Genomic DNA, 25,452 nt, shown 5'->3' with positions numbered 1-25,452 from the left:
AAACAGGCAGCAGGCTGGATTTGGTCTTCCATTTATAGTTTGCCAACTCCTGGCTTAAAACAACAAACATCTTTTACCTCACACTGTTTCTTTAGGTCAGGAATCTGGGCACAGCTCAGCTAGGTGGTCTTGGCTCAGAGTCTCTCATGAGGTTGCAGTCAACCTGGGGCAGTGTCATCTGAAGTCTTGACGAAAGCTAAAGGATCTGCTTCCATGATGGCTCCTCCAAATGGCTGTTAGCAAGAGGCCTCATTACATGTACCTCTCCATAGGGCTGCTTAAGTGTCCTCGGCAGCTGGCTTCCTCCAGAACGTGAGATCTGAGAGAGAGAGTAAGAAAAAAGCCATGACATCTTTTTATGACCTGGTCATACATATTTTGCCATATCCTAGTCTTTGGAATTGAGTCATTTGTCCAGCTCACACTCAAAAGGTAAAGAATTAGTGTCTCTCTTGTGAGGGGTCAAAACATAAAAACAAGATGATGGCATCAAATCAGTCTTGATGTCTTGGGCCAAATGTGTGCTCCATTTCTAATAATTGAGATTTAGCCTTATTCCTGAAGCCTATTTTTACCATGTACTTGATTTCTCTGTTCCCTGGGCCTCAGCTCATTGACCTAAAACTCACCCAAGTTGGAGAGACTCTTCAAGCAGACTCCCCGCTGAGTGTGAAGCCCAACGCAGGGCTCACTCCCACGACCCATGAATTCATGACCTGAGCCAAAACCTAGAGTTGGACGCTCAACCAACTGAGCCACCCAGGCGTCCCCAAGACTCTTTATCCCATGTGCTACTGGGAAGCCACAGGTCTGCCATGTATGGTTGTACAGTGTGTACACTGTGTAAGGGGCCCGGATGAGATGAAAAATTGGGGCTGAAATCTAGCCTGCACTCAGTTCATCAAGCCTTGTCCCCTGAAGAAGGAAACAATTTTTGTCATTCTTTTGCCTGAAGGAGCCACCTCTACAAGGATCTACATAAAAGGTGACTTATGTACCTGGGATGTTGATTTTTTGCATGATTTGTCCCCAACCTTGGTATATTTGTCTGTAACTCCAGCCTGTTGAGATTTATTTGGGTCCTGACTCTGGTATTCACCACATTCCCTATGTCTCCATAACTTTATATGTCAGGAGGTTACACATACCCAGAGAATACATGAGACAATCCATTTGGGTTCAGGTTTAAAAAAAAAAAACTTCTGTTTCTAAGGGGTTTTATTCATCTAGAGAAAGAAAGAAATTAAGCCTTACTATAAATTAGTTAATGTTAGTTGATGTTTATAAATTAATGTCAGCAGATGTTCATAATTTATAAATAAATATATGTATATTGAGGTAGACGCTCAGAAGTTTTTATAGATGCATGATCAGGAAATATTAAAGACTATTGTTTAATATCATCATCTAAGTCACTGATAAAAATTTTAAATGAGGCCAGGCTGAAAATAGAACCTAGAAATGAAGACTGATCCAATAGGCTATCTGGGTACCAATACAATTTGATCCCGCATCTAAGCCAAATCAACTGTTACCTAACAGATACTCCATGCTCAGCAGCCTCTAAGATGGTCCCCAGTGATCCCAACTCCTGCTTTTCACACCCACGTAAACGATATTTTGCATGACAGATCATGCAGCTTTGTAAAAATCCTGAGCCAGAGGTGTCCGACTAAGCCACCCCCAGATTCCTGACCCATAGAAACTGTGAGACCAAAAATGTTTGCTGTCATAAGTTGCTAAGTCCAAGAAATTTTGTAACACAACAGTAGATAACTAATAGACTCTTCTAAGTGATTTGTAATAGATATCTCTAAACTTGCAACAACAAACAACCCTGCAACCTAAATATTATCATCCTAGTTTTACAAATGAGTAAAGAAAGGCTCAGAGTATTTAAATGGCTTTTCCGGTTTAAAACAGCTAGTAAATGACAGGATTCACTCTAAAATCCACACTCTTTTCCACTTACAATAATTATTCCCATATCTAGCTCTATGACCTTGAGCAAGTAACATCAAACTCTTAGTTTCCTCATTGGTAAAATTGGGGACTGAAACGAATTATTCATCTCTAATATTATAAAATTCCATCCCCCTCCTCTGCTTTAGCCACAGCCCGAGAAGCAAGTTTAAATGACTTTTATGCTAGAGAATGTTGGGGGTGAGGGGTGAGGATTTGAAGATCACTTGATTTAGCTAAAGAAATACATTGAAGTCAGAAACCACTGAGGCTTAGGAATCTCCATTATTTCTGTAGCTGATGCCAACCGCTTCCCATATGTCCCAGTGCTGCCACTCAGAGGATAAAAGGGGGATGCGGTCTATTTCTTTTTTTCTTTTTTTTTTTTTTTTAATTTTATTTATTTGACAGAGAGAGACAGAGAGAGAGGGAACACAAGCAGGGGGAATGGGAGAGGGAGAAGCAGGCTTCCCGCCAAGCAGAGAGCCCGATGCGGGGCTCAATCCCAGGACCCTGAGATCATGACCTGAGCCGAAGACAGATGCTTAAGGACTGAGCCACCCAGGGACCCCCTTTTTTTTTTTAGATTTTATTTATTTGAGAGAGAGAGAATGAGAGACAGAGAGCATGAGAGGGAGGAGGGTCAGAGGGAGAAGCAGACTCCCCGCCGAGCAGGGAGCCCGATGCGGGACTCGATCCCGGGACTCCAGGATCATGACCTGCAGCCGAAGGCAGTCGCTTAACCAACTGAGCCACCCAGACGCCCCAGGGATAGAGAATCTTAACTAGGCTCCACGCTCAGCATGGAGCCCAATGCAGGACTCGATCTCAGGACCCTGCGATCATGACATGAGCAGAAACCAAGAGTCAGACACTTACCTGACTGAACCACCCAGGCACCCCAACTTACACATTCTGAGATTCTGTTTCACTTTATCATGCTTTCCTATCATTTTCACTGGCTTTTTTGTATGTGTTCTGTTTTGACTCTTTCGATCTGTACCGGTGGTGCCTTCAAAAACCAGTGTTTCCAGCTAAGCCTCAAACCCAAAAACGTGGGAGCTACTGCCCTAAACCCTAGGACAATGGCCCACCTTGATCAGGGAGGGGACCTTTCGGCAGAAGCCCCTTCAAAACTCCCCCTGCCACTTTGGCATCTTTGGAAGTAAAAGGAATAGAGAGTTTCCACTTTAACCTGATGAAGAGGCTATTGTCCTCATAACTGAAGACACGAAGTCCGGATAAACAAACAGGTAGATAAAGGTAGATAAAGGTACAACAAGTTCCTCTCTTCCTCAATGGAAAGAGGCCCAGTAACAAATCTCTTGGGGTTTAATAGTATTTAGCAAGGCAGACTAGTTGGAAGCTTAAGGCCTTTGCTGTCTGATCATCCATTTGTTTCTTCGATGGTTCTACCATTTACTAGGTGGGCGAACACAGACAAGTTATTTGCCTTCTCTAAGCCTTAATTTCCATCTTTGCAAAAAGGAGGGAATTATGAAACCTCCCTCATGTATTATTGTGAAGGTTAAAGAAGATAGAACAGGGCACAGTGGTGCAAATAGTGGGGATTCAATAAATGCTGGATTTTCCTCTTTTGCATGCTTTTTTTTCTCTTAAGAAATTTCCATTTTTAAAAATCACCCTGGCTGCTCTAGGGAGACCGTATATAAATGGGAAGAATGGAAACAAGGAGATGAATCCAGAGGCTATTGCAGTTACAAAAGTGAGATACTAGTGGCTTGAACTCAGGGGGTTTGAGTGGAAAAAGAGAGAAGTGGTTAGGTCTGGGATGTGTTTTAAGGCTTTGTATTTTGTACTTCCTCTTTTCATCTCTTGGTTTGGTTTTTGACACAAAGCAGCTCCATGATGCTTTCTCTTGCATAGGGCATCTCTTGCCTGCCTTGTTGGTAACTGACTGAGTTCTGTGGGTCAGATGACAAAATCAACCTTAAGAGGATATTTGTGTATGTCTCTCTTAAGAACTTTTGCCAAATTCCTTTGTACTAGGTACTTATTCCTATGCAGCAAGTTACTTCAAAAGGGCCATCCTAGTCTCATCCTTCCTGGTTTTCCAACCCACTGGCCCACGGTGTTGAGTTCCCATCAACACAAACTCCAGCCATGATGTTGTTTGCATTTTTTCTTTTTTTTTTTTTTAAACCATTTTATTTTATTTTATTTTTTATAAAGATTTTATTTATTTGACAGAGAGAGAGATAGTGAGAGCAGGAACACAAGCAGGGGGAGTGGGAGAGCGAGAAGCAGGCTTCCTGCCGAGCAGGGAGCCCGATGTGGGACTCGATCCCAGGACCCTGGGATCATGACCTGAGCCGAAGGCAGACGCTTAACGACTGAGCCACCCAGGCGCCCCATTTTTTCTTTTTGATGCATATTTTCCTGTCACTCAGCCTCAGGGCTTGTGTCCCCCAAGGCCCTGCTCCTCAAAGGGTAGTCCTTGGACCAGCAGCATCAGCATCACCCCAGATAATGCTTTAAAAACAACACATTCCTTTCCCTTGAGGTTCCCATGTATAGACTGCCCACAGAGGTCATTTCATTTACAACCGCACAGTGTCTGAACAACAAGCACCTCCTCCACTTGGAGGCGAGCTTTGCTGTTTTCCACTCCTCGCTGACCTGCCTTACCCACATACCGTGAGGTTTTAAGGGTAGAGTTGACAGGATTTACTATAAGGCACAAGGAAAGAGAAAAAAAATCCCTGTTAAAATTTATATTTAGCTTATTTCATCCCAAAGAAAGGGAACTTGACCCAATCCTATCCAGATTAGCATTGTCCAAAGAACTTTCAGTGACGCTGGAAATGTTCTACATAGGTGCTGTCCAATATAGTAGACATTAGCCACATAAGCCTTTTGAGCTCTTGCAGTGTGGCTAGTATGACTAAGGAATTGATTTTTTAATTTTATTTAATGTTTTTATTTTAATTCCAGTGTAGTTAACATACTGTGTTGTATTAATTTCAGGTATAATGATTCAACAATTCATATGTTACTCAGTGCTCATAATGATAAGTGTACTCTTAGTGCCCTTTATCTATTTCATCTACTCCCCCCCCACCCACTTCTGAATCCCCTTGAAATTAAACATTTTTCCCATAGGCACTATGGCCAAGTTTATATATGTACCATATTGGACAGTGCAAGTCTGGGTAATATGCCCCCTAGATGTTTCCCACTATAATTTCTTCCACTTATACAGACACAATTTACAGAACCTATGATCTGCTCTCACATACACTCTTATGATCTTGTCCAGTCTTAACTACTTGACCGGTTTCTATTGACTGAGCTAAAACCTGGGGAAAAAATTATCAAGACTCCTCTACTTCTGGGGCGCCTGGGTGGCTCAGTTGGTTAAGCAACTGCCTTCAGCTCAGGTCATGATCCTGGAGGCCCTGGATCGGGTCCCGCATCAGGCTCCCTGCTCGGCAGGGAGCCTGCTTCTGCCTCTGACCCTCCCCCCTCTCATGTGCTCTCTCTCTCTCATTCTCTCTGTCTCAAATAAATAAAAAAAAAAAAGACTCCTCTACTTCTGTTCATCCCAATATTATGACAGTAAGGGATAACCCATTTTGACCAACTGTAAACATCATTATAAAAATTATATCTTTACATGTTTTAACTAACTGGAATATTGGTCTTCTGCCTAAAGTATGGGAAGTCAATTGCTAAGAAACTATATATCATGTTGCTTGACCATGGTGCCTATAGGAAAAACTATTAATTTCAAGAGGATTCAGAATGAACTGGTAGTAAACCCACTGTCTTGTAGCCTAAAAACTGAAATGTTCATCACACCACAGGATACTTAGCAGGCATCTCAAGGTTGACTTATGGGGAATTGTAGTGGTGATTGTTAAAATTGAAAATAAATTTTAATTTTGTTTTATCTCATATTTAATGCTTAATAGTAAAATTTCCAATTTCCCTTTCTCTTTTCTTCCTTTCTTTTCTTTTCTTTTCTCATTTTCCTTAGGCAAGTTCCAAATATCTGTTGGCTACCATTTAGTCCATATACACCTAAACAATGTGTTCAAAAACAAACTTATCATCTAAGCTACATTAAAAATCCAAGGTCTCACCATGGCATGCATACCCCCTCCATATTCTTATTAGATGCTTATGAAGATTTTTTTGGTTCTGTCTGCCCAGGATCACTTTTTTTCTGATAATTGCAACTGCTTTCTCCCTAAGATGATATTCCTGTCCCCCACTTGTGATTTGTTTTTATTATTTTTTTATTGTTATGTTAATCCCCATACATTACCTCATTAGTTTTAGATGTGTTCCATGATTCATTGTTTGTGCATAACACCCAGTGCTCCATGCAGAATGTGCCCTCCTCAATACCCATCACCAGGCTAACCCATCCTCCCACCCCCCCTCCCCCCTAGAACTCTCAGTTTGTTTTTCAGAGTCCATCATCTCTCATGGTTCGTCTACCCCTCCGATTTCCCCCACTTCATTCTTCCCCTCCTGCTATCTTCTTCTTCTTCTTTCCCCCACTTGTGATTTTAGCAAGACAGCCAATCATGGTATTCCTCCCATTCCCCAGCTATAATCAGTGGCCTATATATGATGTGATCAGAGTTCTTATCTGAGATTTTATATGCATCATGAAAGAGAGGAAACCTCACTTTTCTTTGTAGTTGCTAAAATGAGATGTTATAAACCTTGTACTAATCATGCCTCTAATCATTAGTTGTCATTTCCCAACCATATGGAGGAAGCTCCTCTGAAATGGAAGAGAGTAAGACCAGCATGTAGAGGACAGGAAGAGAGCAGAGGGGCAGGCCTGATGGTTTCCTTTCATTCCCCTTGAGGACAGATCCACTCATGAACTTCCCAGCCCCATAAGCAGGGGAGAGGAAGATAGGAAGGGCTAGAAATGGAAAGGCAAGTCAAGAGAAGGAAATAACTGAGTAACTGAAATAACTAAATAACTGGGCTGGAACTCAAACCCAGATGTTTCCTTTTCATAGATAAACAGCAATATCTTAACAGTCAAGGCAATAAATAGAGACATCTGAGTTAGGAAGGTGGCTATGTATATGAGCATGGTGGAATGGGGGGACCTGAGTCCTCAAATGCAACTTCCCCCAGAAAACTATAATGCACTAGCTGTGTACCATCTCTGATGTGAGGAGGGCAGCTTCCCTCCATGAGGCAAAGCCTTGTCATTGCCTATAATCACACATAGATCACACAAAGAATTTAGACCTGGAGCCATACTAGCTAATACAAATTTTGTACCATTTACCAAGTAAAGACACTATTTTGCTGCATTGACTAAGCAAAGAAGCCTATCAAATCAACCAATGCTTATTGATAGAAATGTTTCCAGCAATGGTTCTTAAAGTGTGGTCCCTGGACCAGCAACATCAGCATCATCTGGAAACTTCTTAGAAATTCAAATTCTCGGACCCCAGCCTGGACTTTCTGAATCAGAAAATGCAGGGATAGGAGCCAGCAATTTGTGTTTTAACAAGTCCCAGGTGATTCTGATGCATGCTGAAGTTTGAGAGGCACTGCTCTAGAGGAGAGTTTCTCAAATTCAGCACTATTGGCATTTTAGGACTGATCAATCTTTGTTGTAGGGAGGTATCCTGGCATCGTAGGATATTTAAATGAGTCTCTGGAATCGACCTGCTAGATTCCAGCACCATCCTGCTAATGTGACACCCCAAAATATCTCCAGACTAAATCTCCAAAGCTAAATATCCCCTGGGGGGACACAATTGTCCCCAGTTGAGAACCATTGCCCTAGAGTCACAACTATGGCCCGGACTGGTCCAAGCCTAAATCGTGACATATAAACAATCATGTCAATAACATATATGCATTCAAGTGTTCACAGGTATGTGACAATGTGACATAAACTAAGGTTTGAATCATTTATGGTTTACAAAGCACTTTGATATATATGTCACTTGTTCTCACATTGATCCTATGCAGAAGGTAATTATCATCATTCTCGTATTACTGGTAAGGAAACTGAGATTCAAATAGGTTACTTGATGTGCCCAAGATCACTGCCTGCTAAGTAACTGGGCTGGAACTCAAACCCAGATGTTTCCTTTTCATAGATAAACAGCAATATCTTAATAGATGGGCTATAAAGGGGGTATTTCTATCCTTGAAAAATATCATTGCTGGGGCGTCTGGGTGGCTCAGTCGGTTAAGAGTCTGCCTTCAGCTCAGGTCATGATCCCAGGCTCCTGGGATCCAGCCCTGCATTGGGCTCCCTGCTCAGCTGAGAGCCTGCTTCTCCCTCTCCCTGCCACTCCCTCTGCTTGTGCTCTCTCTGTCAAATAAATAAATAAAATCCTAAATATATATATATATATATATATTGCTTTTGGAACAAATCCAATATTAGCTGAGAAATAGTAGTTGTAGGAATACTTAAATAGAATGTTCAATATGAAATGTGTTGCGTATGCAAGAGTAGGGTAAGCCTATCCATAGATAGCATGGGCTGTTACTTAGAAAGAAAATTTTTGTGACAGTTTCTGTGAGCCTTAGAGATACTGGGGAGATCTGTACTCAAATCAAAGTAGTACAAAATAGCACAGCTAAACAAAGCCAGGAAGACTCTTTGTCCTCTAAACCATACCTTTTTGGGGAAAGTAAAACAGAATCAGAATCATTGGCTGAACGAGAGAAAGAAAGAGAAAAACCCAGAACACCAGAGAGCCATTGTCCCGCTGTGACCCAGATCCTTGCAGAATGAAGTGCTGTTCAACCAGCATTAGGCTCCTAGGGAGCAGTGTGCAAAAAGCCCACAAGGCCCACAGCTTCCAGGGAGTGGATGTGATACTCATCCAGAGGCGAGCTGGGGATTTCCACGGGCACAGTAATAGACTTTGGCTTCTGGGTGCGCATCCAATCACCAGCAGCCAACTCGCTGACCTTTGGACAGTCCTCCAACAAGGCCAAACTTGTTGCAGAGCATAAAACTGAAATTCTAAATAAAGATCAAGGCCAACTCAAAGTCACCATGAGACAAATGACCCCAAAGAAACTTTTTGATGTCAGTTCTTTTTTGCTCTGAGAAGAATTTGAAACCTCTTGCCTCTTCTTTAGAGAGGATTATTAAAGGTCTATAAACTGGAGCTTAAATCTGGAAACATTTCTAATCAGAGGAAAGAGCATTGCGCCTGGAGTCAGAAGGCCTGGGTTCTGGTCCTGGATGTTCAATGGAGAAACCACTGAGCCTGCCCTGGCATCAGGTTTGGGTTTTATTTTTTTTCCATAAAGCAGAGAGATGTGACTACAGAAAGTCTAGGATTCCTTCAGTGAGTATAATACTCTTCACCAACATCTGAAACTTGCAGTTAATATACCCACAACTTGGGAAACATCATGCATAAAGTTTAAAAAGCCAGAATTTTAGATTCATTCAGACCGAGCATGAAATCCCAGCTCTGCTGTGTTAGTTGGGCCTAACCCTTCCTATCCTCAGTGACCTCATCTTTAAAATAGAGGTGATGGTAATAGTACCCAACCCAAAAGGCTATTGTAACTATTAAATGGAATCATCTGGATAAACAATTAGCACACAGTCCTTGGCCCATAAGAAGTATGAAATAAATGGTCGTTGTTATTATACATTTGAAAATGGACACTCGGAAAAATAAAATTGAAGGTTTTTTTAAAAAGATTTTATTTATTTGAGCGACAGAGAGCATGTGAGAGAGAGAGAGAGAGCACAGAGGGAAGGGCAGAAGGAGAAGCAGACATCCCACTGAGCAGGGAGCCTGATGCGGGGCTTCATCCCGGGACCCCGGGATCATGACCTGAGCTGAAGGTAGCTGCTTAATCAACTGAGCCACCCAGACACCCCCAAAATTGAAGGTTTTGATTAAAGTCTGTACCTCATATTGTGACAGAAGGAATGAGAGCCACTTAAAAATTGGCTAAGAAATATTATTTACATTCTATTAAAAAGCTCTCAGAATTGGTAGATAAAAGTCTCTCAAAAGGACATAGACCGTTTCTCATGTTTCCTGCTTCCAAATCAGTAGGTAATTAAACATAAAGGGTCCCTGCATACTTAGCACCATTTTGTAGTACACCCTGTTCTGCTAATTTTTAGTTAGGGATACATACACACACATACACAAAAGAGTGAGGAGAAAAGGAAGCCACAAGGATGTAACAAATTAAAAAAAAAAAAAAAAGCCTCAGTTCGTAAGGCTTGATGAGCCTAGCTCCATGTAAAGCAAGGAAGACATCAGGACTGATTTTTGTATTAGCAAAAAGGTAAAAGAGACTATATTTCCTATGCCTTTTACATATTCCATTCCATAATATTTGGTAGAGGAAAGAAAAGAGAACTTGGACTCCTTTTTATTATATAGTTTTTAAAATTTCTATTATTGAAGGCTAGTTGACATACAGTATTATATAAGTTTCAGGTGTACAGCATGGGGATTTGAAAATTCTATACATTATATAATGCTCAGCAGGGTAAGTGTAGTGGCCATCTGTCACCATACATTATTATAATGTTATTGACTATATTCCCTATGCGGTGCTTTACATCTCTATGACTCATTCACTTTATTTTTTTTTTAAAGATTTTAATTTATTTATTTGACAGAGACAAATACAGTGAGAGCAGGAACACAAGCAGGGGGAGAGGGAGAGGGAGAAGCAGGCTTCCCGCGGAGCCGGGAGCCCAATGTGGGGCTCGATTCCAGGACCCTGGGATCATGACCTGAGCTGAAGGCAGTCGCTTAACCAACTGAGCCACCCAGGCGCCCCTGTCTCATTCACTTTATAACTGGAAATTTGTACCTCTTAATCCCCTTCACCTATTTCACCCAGCTTCCCGTACCCCTCCCCTCTGGCAACTACCAGTTTGTTCTCTGTATTTATGAGTCTGTTTCTGGGTTTTGTTCAATCATTTGTCTTGTTTTTCGATTCCACATGTAAGTGAAGTCATATGGTATTTGTTCTTCTCTGTCTGACTTGTTCCACTTAGCATAATACCCTCTAGCTCCATCCATGTTGTTGTGAATGACAAGATAACAGTTTTTAATCTTATAAAACAATTTGTCCCTTTTTGGTCAGTAAGCAGTTAGAAAGACCTAAATTAAGGAAAGTGCACCCTCTGCAGGCTATTTAGTAGAATTTTAAAAGAAAACTCAGCACAGTGGCTCTCTGCTCCTCCCCGTTGGACAGACAGACGCATCTTCTGGTGCAGAGCCAGCCTTGACCCCGAGACACGATGGTGAAGGTGGGAGTAAACGGATTTGGCCACACTGGGCGCCTGGTCACCAGGGCTGCTTTTAACTCTGGCAAAGTGGATACTGTCACCATCAATGACCCCTTCATTGACCTCAACTACACGGTCTACATGTTCCAGTATGATTCCACCCACAGCAAATTCCCCACACAGTCAAGGCTGAGAACAGGAAACTTGTCATCAATGGAAAGCCCATCTCCATCTTCCAGGAGTGAGACCCAGCCAACATCAAATGGGGCAATGCCTGTTCTGAGTATGTTGTGGAGTCCACTGGGGTCTTCACCACCACGGAGAAAGCTGGGGCTCACTTGAAGGGTAGGGCCAAAAGGGTCATCATCTCTGCTCCTTCTGCTGATGCCCCCATGTTTGTGTTGAGCATGAACCATGAGAAGTACAAGTCCCTCACGATTGCCAGCAATGCCTCCTGCACCACCAACTTCTTGGCCCCTTTGGCCCAGGTCATTTATGACAACTTCAGCATCATGGAGGGACTTATGACCACAGTCCATGCCATCACTGCCACCCAGAAGCTTCCCCTCTGGGAAGCTGTGGCATGATGGCCAAGGGGCTGTCCAGAACATCATCTCTTCTTCTACTGGCTGTAGGCAAGGTCATCCCTGAGCTGAATGGAAAGATCACTGGCATGGCCTTCCGGGTCCCAACACATCATTTGTGGATCTGACCTGCCTCCTAGAGAAAGCTGCCAAATACGATGACATCAAGAAGCTGGTGAAGCAGGCATCAGAGGGCCCCTTCAAGGGCCGGCTAGGCCACACTGAGGACCAGGTTTTCTCCTGTGACTTTAACAGTGACAGTCACTCTTGCACCGTCAATGCTGGGGCTGCCGTCGCTCTCAATGACCACTTTGTCAAGCTCATTTCCTGGTATGACAATGAATTTGGCTACAGTAACTGGGTGGTGGACCTTATGGTCCGCATGGCCTCCAAAATGTAAGAGTTCCCTGGACCACCAGTCCCAGCAAGAGGAAGAGAGAGGCCCTCAGCTGCTGGGGAGTCCTAGCCCAAACTCATCTCCCAACACACTGAGAATCTCCCAACCTCCACAGTTTCCATCCCAGATCCCCTGAAGAAGGAGAGGGGCTTGGGGAGCCCTACCTTGTCAAGTATGATCAAGAAAGTATACTGTACCCTGTCCCCGCCAAAAAAAAAAATTGGCACAGTGAAGGAGTCTATAAAAAGAATGAAGAATGAATAAAGGAACGAATGAATTACATTTCACATTACTATTTTTACATTTTTTTACCATGGATTCAATAATGATGAAAATAAAGGCAAGAAAACAGTTTTGATAATGAGAAACTAGTATTAGAGCATGCCAACCCTTTCTTCTTTTCTTCAGTCCTACCCTCTTTCCCTCCTTCCTTCTTCCCTTTCATTTTTTCTTTCTTTCACTCTTTGAACCTCTCAGACACACCTTTTATATAAATCCTATGTAAAGACAGAGCCATAAGGTCGAATTCAACTTAGAGATACATGCTGCTTATTTCTATACGATGTCTTCATGAGGTTAATATGTGATTCATGTTTCAAAGCCCAACTTCACAGACAGGATCAAGACACAGTAAGACCATAAACATTCACCAGCTACAAACTTTAAATAGAGTCAAGTGCATAATGGTAAGCAGCCCTCAACTTAGGAAGGGGTTATCTTCCCAAAGGCAGCTTGTTCACTGGTCATTTAGAATTGGAAATCTTTTTCTCATTTGTTCCAGGGCAAGTTTGCAAAAATACAAATACACATTACACTAATAACACCATGATTTCTACCTCATCAAGCAGTAATATAGCAGTATTTTTATGGGAAAAGACAAATATAAGGCTCAACTCAGTATCTCAGGAGCCCATCCTCCTTTTCTTTGAGCAGTATGAGCAGGCTTCTCAGCTTCTGGAATTGGAGATGAAAGGTACTTCTGGGACACCCATAGCAGAGAGCCCAGCACCAGTAGCTTGTAAGTAAAAGGAAGCTAACTCACTGGGACAATCATACTCAAGATTTCCAAACTAGAGAACAAAAGAAAGGAAAGAAATTTCTGACTGTGAGATCAGAGAAAGCAGAACCACAAAAGGTGAACTGTCTTGCCTTCTTCAACACACACACACACACACACACACACATACTTTTCCTTGTGTTACCAAAATTCACCCATAAATTGGTCAATTGTAGGCTAAGACTGTCTGTAATGATAATAATAACTGGGCTTCAGAAGCCTCAAGAAATATAGCATTAGTATTAAGGAATATATTTCCCATTAGCATTTTTATTATTTGCAGCGTAATTTATTTTAAAACCAATTTAATTCCATTTAACCTATCAAATAAAACAAGCATGGTTAAATTAAACTTTGCAGGGTGTGAAATAACTTAAGGAGAGCTTTAGAGAAGGAGATTGGAAGAACCCAGAAATTATATTTATTCCTTACACATATTTCAAAACACAATGAAAATGTAGTGCAAGGCTGCAAACTTGTGTACTTTGTCAAATATAGATCACATATCTTAAAATAAGTAAATGCAGGAAAGTGCAACAAAGGTGATAGCATTTATTACTTGCTGTTTCTTATGCTTATATTTAAGCTTCTTAATCAAGAATATTTAGAACAGCCCACATTATATGTCTATTTAAGCTTCACTTCACATAAACTCCTGAAAAAAATAAAAGCATGTATCTTGATCAGAGCTATTAGGACATAAGTGAAATATTTTCACAGCTCTACTCTCTCCTGAGGGCACAGTCTTGAAATTCAGCACTTTGGAGAAATACAGGCATTATTTAATAGTGGCTCATAAAAAAGTGTATAGGTTCAATACAGAAGCTCTTAACCCACTCAATTAACTTAGTAGATTAAAACACAACCAGAATTCCCCTCTTGGGAATCTAAGTTTTGTTTTCACTATAACCCTTACATGAGTCCAGGTTTGATGGAAAGAAATCTATTAATCCACGTCATAGCGTGGTGGTTAAGAAAATGGGCTTTGGGGGCGCCTGGGTGGCTCAGTTGGTTAAGCGACTGCCTTCGGCTCAGGTCATGATCCTGGAGTCCCTGGATCGAGTCCCGCATCGGGCTCCCTGCTCAGCAGGGAGTCTGCTTCTCCCTCTCCCGCTCCCCCCTCTTGTGCTCTTTCTCTCTCTCACTCTCTCTCTCAAATAAATAAATAAAATCTTTAAAAAAAAATAAAAAAAAGAAAATGGGCTTTGGAATTAAGCCTGGATAAATCCTTCATGCGCCTTAGGAGTCGTGTGGCCTAAGACAGGTATCTTAACCTCTCGGTGCTTCAGCTTCCTGCTCTGGAAACTGGAGTTCTTCATTTATTGAATACCTACCATGTGCCAAGCACTGTTCTGAGAGCTGGGAACATAATAATAAAGAATATGTATGGTCCAAATGTTCAGCAAGTTGACATTCAAATGGGTGGAGATGGAGAGTTTTTAAAATCACTCGACAAGAACATTTTCAGGGAAAATTAGGTGTTAGATGAAAATAAAGCAGAGTGATGTGAAAGGGGTATCAGGAGGTATTCTGGACAGAGTTGTCAAGCTAACCCTCTCTGGGAGGTGAGACCTCATCCGGGACCTGAATGACAAGGAGGAGCCATCCGTGCCGAGGTCTAGGAGAACAGCTGTCCAGATAGAGGGAACCGCTGGTGGAAAAGCTCCAAGGAGGGAACGAACTTGGGGTGTTTAAGAACAAAACGAGGCAGAGCAAGTGGGAAAGAAGCAGGGCGTGAAGAGACTGCATCACGCTGAGCCTTAGAGGTCCTGGTAGAGGGTCTGGTTTTTATTATAAGTCCACTGGGAAAGTCATTAGAGGATTTTCATCCCAGTGGTTGTAAAGATTAAATGAGATAACCTCTGTGAAGGGCTCCACACAGCAAATGCATGGTGCATAGTGCATACGCAACAAGATGTGTCATCATCACCATGGCTACGTGGACAACTCTGACATACAATACTGTAAGTGAGGCCCAAAATCTTCATTCATGTAAAAGTCAGGGTCGGAGTACCTGGGTGGCTCAGTCAGCTGGGTGTCCAACTCTTGATTTCGGCTGGGGTCGTGATCTCAGAGTCACAGGATCGAGCCTCTCATCAGGCTCCGTGCTTGGCACAGTGTCTGCTTGTCCCTCTCCCTCTGCTCCACCCCTGCTTGCTCTCTCTCTCTCTCAAATAAATAAACAAATAAAATCTTAAAAAAATAAAATAAAAAGTCAGGGTCAAGCTAGTGTAAGATTACTTGAGAACAGGGCCTGAACAGAGGATAGGAGTCAATTGCCAAGCAGCATAAAGCCAAATTCTCATTATTGTGGGCCCTCTTTTACTCTGTGGTCTTTCTCATCATGATTATCAGCAATTAAACTGAAGTCAAATCTTAGGCCAGCACTGTTCCCCAGCCTTGACTTTCGCCATCTGGAATGCAATGACAATGTGCCTATGGCAAAATCAATCTGAAGGAGCAAGATTTAATGCCATGGTCACTATAAAATGTCATCAACATTCCTTAATTTCTTCCAGAGCATCGTCAGGTAAGTGGACTTTCTACTTTCCGGGCTTGGTGAGAATCCTTCCACCCATTTCCCAGAGCTGGTAGGGAGCAAATACTTACTGGGCTGGGAATATGGAGAAGTCCATTTCAAGTTGGAACTCACGTGGGTGGGCCAAAGATTTTTTTTTTTCCTGGCCACACTTGACCATCTGTGCTTTCTCTTTCTGTGAGAACACTATATAAAGCCATCCTTACTACGTGGATCATTTCATTTACTAAATCATGGTTTATTTTTTCCTCAGGATATCACATGCTATTTTGGAGAAGGTTTTCAAAAGGTCTTAAGTGACTTGGCTTGAAATTGGTTTTGTATTAAGGGAAAGAACCGGTGTCCCAGAGTTTCAATCAGCACTTCAACAAACAGGCGACTGACCTCCCGCAGATTGCCCAGAGGTTGCCAACAGTAATAGTGGGCTATAAGACTTCCAGGGTTCATTTCTTTCTGCTGCTTTTCTACATTTTTCCTACCCTATTTTTTAGTGAAAACAGGACTATGGTTGAGGGTCTTACAGGAAGGGGTTGGGAGGGAGTTGGCATACAATAAGATCTGTTGCCACCTCCCATCTAACTGCAGAAGGTTCAATGATGTGAACTGCTTGGTTTCTGCATGGAAATAATTGTTTTTAAATATTTTATTTATTTATTTGAGAGAGACAGAGAGAGAGAGCACAAGTGGAGAGAAGGGAGGGAGAAGAAGAAGGAGATTCCCCACCAAGATGGGAGCCTGATGCAGGGCTCAGTCCCAGGACCCCGAGATCATGACCTGAGCCGAAGGCAGACGCTTAACTGACTGAGCCACCCAGGCGCCCCTCTTTGCATGGAAATAATTGAACTACCCAAGTTGTCCTTCACAGGAGTGGTAAAGAATTATGTTTCTACATCAAAGCCATCACAACATTGCTTCAAACAACACACTATGTCATTAGCACTCAATACTGTTAAATATAGTCACATTTCACTCATACATAATTTTGGGGGAATGAGGTTTTCTCCATAAATGAATTTTCCAGAAAAGTGATGCTTCGCCCATCAAGGATCAAAAGATGTTTTTTCATCATTTTTGATAGAATTTAAATGTATTTTACATATTCAGCAACCACTTAAATAAGATGCAAGAATCATTATTTGTTTTGTCTTTTCACAGCCAATGATCACTTGAAGTGTAACTCACTGCTGCACACAATCACTTCACCAAATAGCCCCACTTTGGCTCCTCTAGTCCTTCACGTCTCCTTTAGGAATGTCAGGCCCTCGTCTGTCTGGCTATTCTCTGTCACTCTTCACAACTATCAGTAGGTCGGACTGTTAGCTTATGCATTCTCACACCTGTTCTCATTTGCCCTGTGTGAGAAACTAGACCGCAGTATAGAGTTTATGGGAATGAGTGGCATTTTTTGACAATAATTCTCAGTCCCAAAGGCCCCAGGTAGGGGCCTAAGAGTCATTCTGTACCTCAAATGAGAAGAAAGTGGTGGGCTGGAGGATGCAGTTTCCTGGCTAACACGTTTTCCTTTTTCCTTTGTAATTTTTGGGCAAAGCTTGAGAGTCATCTTGAGATAAGTGACTGTATAGTATTGCATTTTCTAAACATGTTCCTTCCCTGTATCTCTCATTTATGCATAAATTATCTTATTCATCTCAGAAAGTTAATTTCTAAGTGTTGTTAGCCTGTATTTGCCTAAGTTGTCAAAAATCCCTGTATGATGATGTAAGGGAACAAAAAGATCTTTTGGAAGGAGATTTTTGGTAGCCATTACCCTTCTTGATCAGGATTCCTGCTGTGATTTAACTTTCACCTCAGTAGTGTGATTTGGCACAGTCAGAAGAGTGAATATCTGTGAAGAAACAGAAAATAGTTAAATCAAATAACAATGAGAAAATGTAATTTCTCTAGCCATCCACTACATAAATAGACACATGGATCCGTTCTAACTTTTATCTCCCTGAGACTGACCCTAATGAAAATCCTAGTGGAAATCATTGTAATAAAAATAGCCAAAACATTAAGAATAGGACAAGCAAGCATGACGATGGCTGATAAGCATTTGAACCATCAAGCATCCTTACTAATCCAACCACAAAAATAAGTACTGGCTCATGGGCTAAGTACCCAAAAGAAATCAGGGACCATCTTACATGAATCAGTTAGTGTGTGTACCTTAAGGAAAAGAATTCTACAATGATCCTTTAGTTCCCCTTATTATTATTTTTTTTTTTTGAGAGAGAGAGCACACAAGAGCACATGGTTGTGGGGGGTCGGTGCAGACAGATGGAGAGGGAGAGAGAGAATCCTAAGCAGGCTCCACACCCAGCATGAAGCCCGACCTAGGGCTCAATCTCACGACCCTGAGATCATGACCCAAGCCTAAATCAAGATCAGACGCTTAACTGACGGAGCCTTTCCCCTTATTATTTTTAATAGAATCTACGTTTAGTAATGTAAGTTTTAAACTTTGGTGTTGTTGTACTTATAGTTGGTTGTGTTTCTAGCAAAAACTGTAAATTCCTCTCCCTAAATTAGTAAAAAAAAAAAATCATTCTGAAGTGAGGCTTCTAAGCCCTTGAATCATCCTCAAACCATCTGTAAGTCCATAAACTAGCACTTTAAATATATATATATATATTTTTTTTTTAGGATTCTATTTATTTATTAGAGAGCGAGCAAGAGAGAAACAGCGTGAGAGGGGAGAGGGTCAGAGGGAGAAGCAGGCTCCCCGCTGAGCCGGGAGCCTGATGTGGGACTACATCCCAGGACTCTGGGATCATAACCTGAGCCGAAGGCAGTCGCTTAACCATCTGAGCCACCCAGGCGCCCCAAATATATATATATTTTATCCCACCTCATTCCATAAAGGATTTGATGAGGTTTATAAAAAACAAATAAAATCAGTAAATATATTTTTTTAAGCTGAGATAGTCAAAAGAAAAAAAAAGAAAGAAAGAAAGAACAAGCAAGAAAATAATAAAACCAAGTAGTAAAAGTAGTATACAGAAATGGTGCACCATTAGCCTCTATGGTTGGCAGAGCTGGGCTACACATTTGGCTCAAAAATTCCAGCAGTTTACGAGAGAAACACAGAAGTTGTAAGATTCATAGAGGCCATAAAATAAAAACAATGGTGGAATAATGAGATAAGTTTTCCCGACAAGTCACATAAAAAGGAAATGTAATGAAATGTTTGACATCCAGGAAAACAGGCCGAGAGTAGAGACAATAGTCCATTACATTTGGCTGTTCCTTATTATAAGACAATGACATGATACCAAAATGCAATTTGTCAAACTCAATTCTCCAAATAACTAGAATTTTGATGGTCTGGCTTGATCCAACAGCAAATTTGTTATCTAAAGGAGAATGAACTGCATGGCATTCAGGGGATTTCTCACAAACATAAATTTTTGCAATTAGGTTTCTGGTAAGGATAAAGGATGATTAAAAGTTATATTCTTAAACTAGAATTCCAGGGTACAGATATTCTGTGTAGCAAAATAAAGCAGGGAAAACTGAAGAACTGACCAAGATAAACACCCAGGTACCTTGGGAGTGGACTGATATCATGCCCTGCAAATATTTCTGAATTCACTTCAAAATATAAATAAATGGAGGGCGCCTGGGTGGCTCAGTCGTTGGGCGTCTGCCTTCGGCTCAGGTCATGATCCCAGGGTCCTGGGATCGAGTCCCACATCGGGCTCCCTGCTCGGCAGGAAGCCTGCTTCTCCCTCTCCCACTCCCCCTGCTTGTGTTCCTGTTCTCGCTGTCTCTCTCTCTGTCAACATAAATAAATAAAATCTTTAAAAATATATATATATATATATATAAATAAATGGAAAAGATACCAATGCTCGACAACACACAGAATGACTACACTAATTTTTAGCTTGAATCTTTATAACACAGATATTACCAATCATTCACTGTGGCTCAAGAAAAAGAAAAAGAAAAACAAAACTCAGTAAAACACTGGAGGAGGGCGCCTGGGTGGCTCAGTCGGCTAATTGTCTGCCTTCAGCTCAGGTCATGATCCCAGGGTCCTGGGATCGAGTCCCGCATCAGGCTCCCTGCTCAGTGGGGAGTCTGCTTCTCCCTCTCCCTCTGCCCACCCCCGCTTGTGCTTCTCTCTCTCTCTGTCTTAAATAAATAAATCCTTTAAAAAAATAAATAAATGAGAGAACAGTTGTTGGCCAAATATTTAAAAAAAAAAAAAAAACACTGGAGGAAACCTTAATTCAAATAATATTGCTTTCTAGTGAATCCTACAAGACACATTCATTCTGATATTTTCCTAAGATAACCTGCTGAGTGGAATTGTTGAATAAAAAGCCAGTGAATGTTGGAAAACTCTTAGCAAAAAAGGGTGATTGGTGTTTGAGTGGCTATGGTAGACTGCATGCACTATTGTGCTCAATTGTCATACTTCCTTGCATCTACACTCTCCAGTACTGCCCTCCCACATTGATTCTGGGCTGGGCCATGTGTCCTACTCCAGCCAATATGATAGTAGCAAATTTGACAAAAGGCTTGCTCATTTCAGCTTGCGCTCTTGGAACTCTCCATTTCAGCGAGCACCAGCCCAGGTAGCCTGCTGGAGGATGAAGTCGTGTGAGACACAGCTAAATTGTTCCATTTGAGGCCTCCTACCCTGCCAGTTCCCAGCCTACCCACCAGCTGACTGTCCTTGCCCTAATACAACAAAGCCTGGTCCAGATCAACCAAAGCGCCCAACCAGTCCTCTACGTGTGAGAAATGATAAGTGGTTGTTGTTTTAAGCCGCTAAGCTTTGGAGTGGTTTGCTAATGATAGCTGATACAGCAATCACTAACTGCTACAGTACCGGAATTTGAGCTATACTTTTACGTAGTATTAGAAAATAGTACCAAGAGGGCGCCTGGGTGGCTCAGTTGGTTAAGCGACTGCCTTCGGCTCAGGTCATGATCCTGGAGTCCCTGGATCGAGTCCCGCATCGGGCTCCCTGCTCGGCGGGGAGTCTGCTTCTCCCTCTGACCCTCCTCCCTCTCATGCTCTCTGTCTCTCATTCTCTCTCTCGCAAATAAATAAATAAAATCTTAAAAAAAAAAAAAAAAGTACCAAGAGTTGGTAAAGTCATTTCTAGAGCTTGGTAATATTAGTAGATAATATTTACTACTTCCACTCTGAATGGGAGTAGGGAGGGATTCAATTAGCTCGAAAATAGTACCAAGAGTTGGTAAAGTCATTTCTAGAGCTTGGTAATATTAGTAGATAATATTTACTACTTCCACTCTGAATGGGAGTAGGGAGGGATTCAATTAGCTCATCCAAAAGTAATATTGAATATTAAAAAATGAGTAAAAAGAAAGGAGGTCTTCAAACATTTCTGTTTTACTCATCTTGAGATAATTGTTCAATTGATCAGGAAACTGTTCTTCCAAACCCAGATCTTTACACTGGTGTTAGGATGCAAATTCTATAGAAGATTCTGGATTGGGTTCAATGTTGTATAGGTTAGCCTACGACTGGTTCCTATCCACAGAACCAAATACTAAGTAAAGATCAAAAAAAAAAAAAAAGATGTGAACGATCTTATCTTGTTCTTGAAAGATTTCTGCATAAAATATACAGAAAGGAAAAATAATTTACCATGGAAGAGCCTTGCCAAAAGCCTGTTGCTTCTATAGAATATTGGCCTAAGAAACCCAGGCTTGTAATTTTTCATGGGCAACTAGCTAAAATATTTTTTTAAAGAAACAGTAATCTGATAAATCCATAATTAGAAAGGAGTATTTCTCTTTTTTAAGAGGTTGGGGGTGGGGAGCAGAATGTATTACATACTTTGCCCATCAGAGCAAAGTTAGAAAGGTCTATCACCAGCAGACAGTAAACTATTTTAATAACAGAAAATCCTCACCAGGGAACTTAATTTGACCTTTTAAATCAGTAAGACTATGAAAAGAAATGTTTTCTGCATACACTAGAAAGAGAGCAAATTATCTCAAATTATAAATTTGAGAAAAGGGGGGTGTCTCATATTGTTTGCTATTGGGGCTTCTTCAATCATCCTCACCAGATTCTTCTCAAAATCTTTCCTGACTCTCAGCTCTACCTGCCAGGTCTGGGCCAGCCACAAGAAATTAAGTTTAAAAACAAAACTTTTAAAAATCAAGAGTAAAAATTGGATTTGGCAAGATCCTGAAGGACTTCTGAATTTCATTTCCTATGTTAGCTCACAAGGCTGGCCATGAGTGCTTTTAGCTTCCTAAAAATCATACACACAGGAATTTCTCAATCAACATCCCATGTAGAAAACAAAAACCACTCTAAGTATTATAAGCAGAAAGGCTTTAATACAAGGAATCAGATGCTTGAAACATCCGTGATAGGATGGATGGTCCTAAGCTCTAAGATGGTCCTCCAGGAATAAATCCCAGATGTCACAGAACTGACCCACCTTAAGATCTATACTTTCTACATAATGGGAAAGTTGAGAATCAAGAAACACCACTGGACAGTCTGAGATCAGGAGCACCCCACTACTGCTCTGATGCAGAGAGCAAGAAGCCAGGATGAGGAAGCTGTCTCCTGGCCATACATTTTGCATGGAGACTAACTGTGGAATAGGGATGCCAAAAATGCATCCTGTCATGACCCTGCCTGCTGGAGGACACACCAAGTCCTCATGAAAATCAACCAGATCTCCCTACCACCTTCCAAACCTCACACGAGTGTATCTAGCTGCTGGAAATCTCACTTATACCCAGCACCGTAACCATGAGGGAATCTGGAAGGTACAGTTTGGGCTTCCTGGCTTCTGCAACACAAGTTGGCACAAGAGCATCAGTCTTGCATGTCCATCAGAGGAGCTATGGCGGTAACTCCTCGTTTTTCTAAAAGAGGGAGTGATGAGCACAGTTTTAGTGTATCAGCAATCCATTCGTAAAAGCAGAAGGAGAACTTGTCTCTCGGTCCCCTGGGACAGAGATGTCATCAATCTCCAGAGATCTGAGCCATCACCAATGGAATCTAAATGTGTCTTTCTCCATTTCCCCTTTCTCATCCCCTTAACCTAACCAGCTCAATCCCGGCTAGGCACAGATCGCCACAGGGGCAACTAAGCCAACGTTTAAAGTAAGAGGAAATGATCACGTTCATACAGTCCAAGATCTCCATTCTCAGAATGGTTAATACTCAGGGAGTGATTAACTATAACACATTTCAGCTCTTTTTACTTTGCTTTGACCCAGAAAGACTTCAGGGGAGCTGTTCACTACAGCATTGCCTTGGACAGATTGGCTGGACTACTTATGAACCTCTGAATGTGGGTCACAACCACAGTCCATCTTGGAACAAAAAAGTCATAGGCATTCCTTATACTAAAGTTACAGACGATCCTGGCCCCTGGTCACCATTAAGCGTGCCAGCAATTCTTGCTTAGGCTAAGGCAGCCATAGGGGCTTGTAGTACCCTTGATTTGAGAATTCAGCAGAACCTGGGGGTTTTTTGTTAGATAGCAATTCACTGAGCCAACCAGATGTTCTCTTTTGGGATGTTTAAATATGAAACACACAGAAACCCACCTGAGGGGGACAGGGCAGCTAAGAGACACATAGAGACAAGGAAAGAAGCTGAAGCTAAATGTAGAGAGAAGAAAAAGAGGCCAACAGTTGAAAGAGGTGAAGAGAAGCAGAAGCCATAGAAACAGAGATAAACTTAGGTATAAAAATAGTAACTCAGAGACACCAACCTGTAGCATGTACCTGAAGTCATCTTGCCCTAGGACAGATGTGCAATTTCTTACTTTTTTGCAATCCTTAATAATCCACACCCTCTAAAGTGATTTGTTTTCCTTGCAACCTCAAGGAGCCTAACTCAGTTCCCAGAATAGAGGGAACTGACCTTTCCAGGTTTGTGCCTTGTGTTACTGTTTAGAATAAGAAGCATCTGTTTGCAAATGAAGTTGGTGGGAAATTTACCATTCAACATCTCCTTCGGGGTCCCAGAGAAATGGCTCATGGGAAATTAAATCTGTCTTTTGATGTTTTGAGGCTGGAGGAATGTCTCCACCTGTTCTTTAACAGACCAGGTGTTTAAATGGTTCTTCCTGCTAGGGGGTTCATAGAATAAATGAAAGTCCAAAGATGACAGAAATGTCGTCCAACATCCGGAAGACAGTGGGAAGTCTACTAAAGGCAATATGTGCATCAAGGTGAATCTCGGCTGGTTTATGAGAGAAATTAATCAGGACCAAAAAGTTCCTATAAGAATGGAGAATACTTTGACATTAATGCCCCAAAATTCATATGTTGAAGCCCTCATCTGCAATATAACTATATTTGGAGATAGGCCTATGAGGAGGTAATTTAAGCGAAATGAGGTCCTAAGGTGGTGTTCTGATACAATAGAATCAATGTCCTCCTAAGAAATGTCATCAGAGATCTTGCACACAGCAGGATGGCAGCCACCTACAAGGCAAGAAAGAGGCCTCAGAATAAAACAGAATATTCTGTTGTGGCAGCCTGAGCTGACTACGAGAGCTTGACAGCCACCATCCCTCTGCCTCCTGTAAGTTTGAAAAACACGAGCATAACTAGCACCTCCTTACCTCTGTGCAAGTTTTTTTCCCTATAACTAAGAAAAGAGGAACCTACAACCTTGGACTTAAGGCCTCCGTCAGTAAAATGATTAATATAGCCAGAATACAAAAAAAAAATATATATATAGCCAGAATACATATAGTAAGTTCACTTGATAGTTTTAAAATAAGGTCTTAAGTTCCCAACTACGCCACATGCTAATAGAGGAATTTTATTCACTGGAAGGGTAACAAGGTCCGGCTAAACAACCAAAAATAGAGAAGAGACATATTGGTCATGGTGTGGGGATTGGTGTCAGCAAGAGAGACATCTGCCTGTGTCAGCTCAGGATCAATCCAGCTCCCTCTTTTGATTCCAAACATGGCTGCCACCACCAGCATTTAGATCAATGGAAACGCGCAGGTTCTCTGGACTAATATACCATTCCTGATGCTGAGCTCACAGGAGATTTAATCATCTGGAGAGGATCCCCTTTGATTGTCACTAGGTAAAGTGTCAGGAGTGACAACTGAACCATCTACACCCACACAGCTTGATGTCCACATTAGCATGACTTTACCAGTGTGATGTCTTCATCAACTTAATTATTCCAGGAAACACTGACCCAGGAAGATAAAAGCTGCAAATAAATAACTTTATTGTTCCTTCCAGGAAGTTCCTGAAAGATCCACCAACTCTTCAATAGAAAGCATCAAATGACAGTTTATACTTCAAGATTCTTTGAACGCCTTGCCTCAAATCCTCATCTTGCTGTGCTCATCAATCCTATATCATGATCCATATTCAAACCAACCCAAGCCCCTGCATTGAAAGACCTTCATTACCTGGACTTCAAAAACCCATAAACATCCTAACTTTGCAACTCCCCAAATGAGGTGTTATTAAGATTCTATCAAAGCAGTATTCTCCCTGACTGCAGTACAATAAACTCAGCTTTGCCTCATTAACATGTTGTCTTGGTGATATTTTAGGAAGCCAGTATTCTATTGATAAGGAAATAATCAAGGGTAACAAAAGGCTGCAAGATCTCTCACAACATGGGGCTACAGAAGTGTTATTTCAGCAGAGTGGGGAGGAAGGGTAAGCG

General features: G+C 41.6%; 1 protein-coding gene and 1 pseudogene across 2 annotated transcripts in view; one reads left to right on the top strand and one right to left on the bottom strand.

Moving 5' to 3' along the window:
* MAP3K7CL (MAP3K7 C-terminal like) overlaps positions 1–25,452 on the bottom strand; it is a 91,335-nt gene that overhangs the window by 65,593 nt on the left and 290 nt on the right. The window contains exons 2-3 of one of the 2 annotated variants that reach the window (XM_035017566.1): positions 17,555–17,632; positions 78–319 (exon numbers count right to left, since the gene is read on the bottom strand). The gene's annotated coding sequence lies outside the window, so the exon portion shown is untranslated. Of the gene's footprint in view, positions 1–77; positions 455–17,554; positions 17,633–25,452 lie in introns of those variants that run through there. The other variant, XM_035017567.1, reaches the window with a different exon arrangement.
* LOC118018750 lies at positions 11,222–12,193 on the top strand (annotated as a pseudogene).

The sequence above is a fragment of the Mirounga leonina genome, unplaced genomic scaffold (assembly GCF_011800145.1).
Source record: "Mirounga leonina isolate KUSES-001 unplaced genomic scaffold, KU_Mleo_1.0 Mir_172, whole genome shotgun sequence".
Taxonomy (NCBI): Eukaryota; Metazoa; Chordata; class Mammalia; order Carnivora; family Phocidae; genus Mirounga; species Mirounga leonina.
This window is presented reverse-complemented; position numbering and strand designations above follow the sequence as displayed.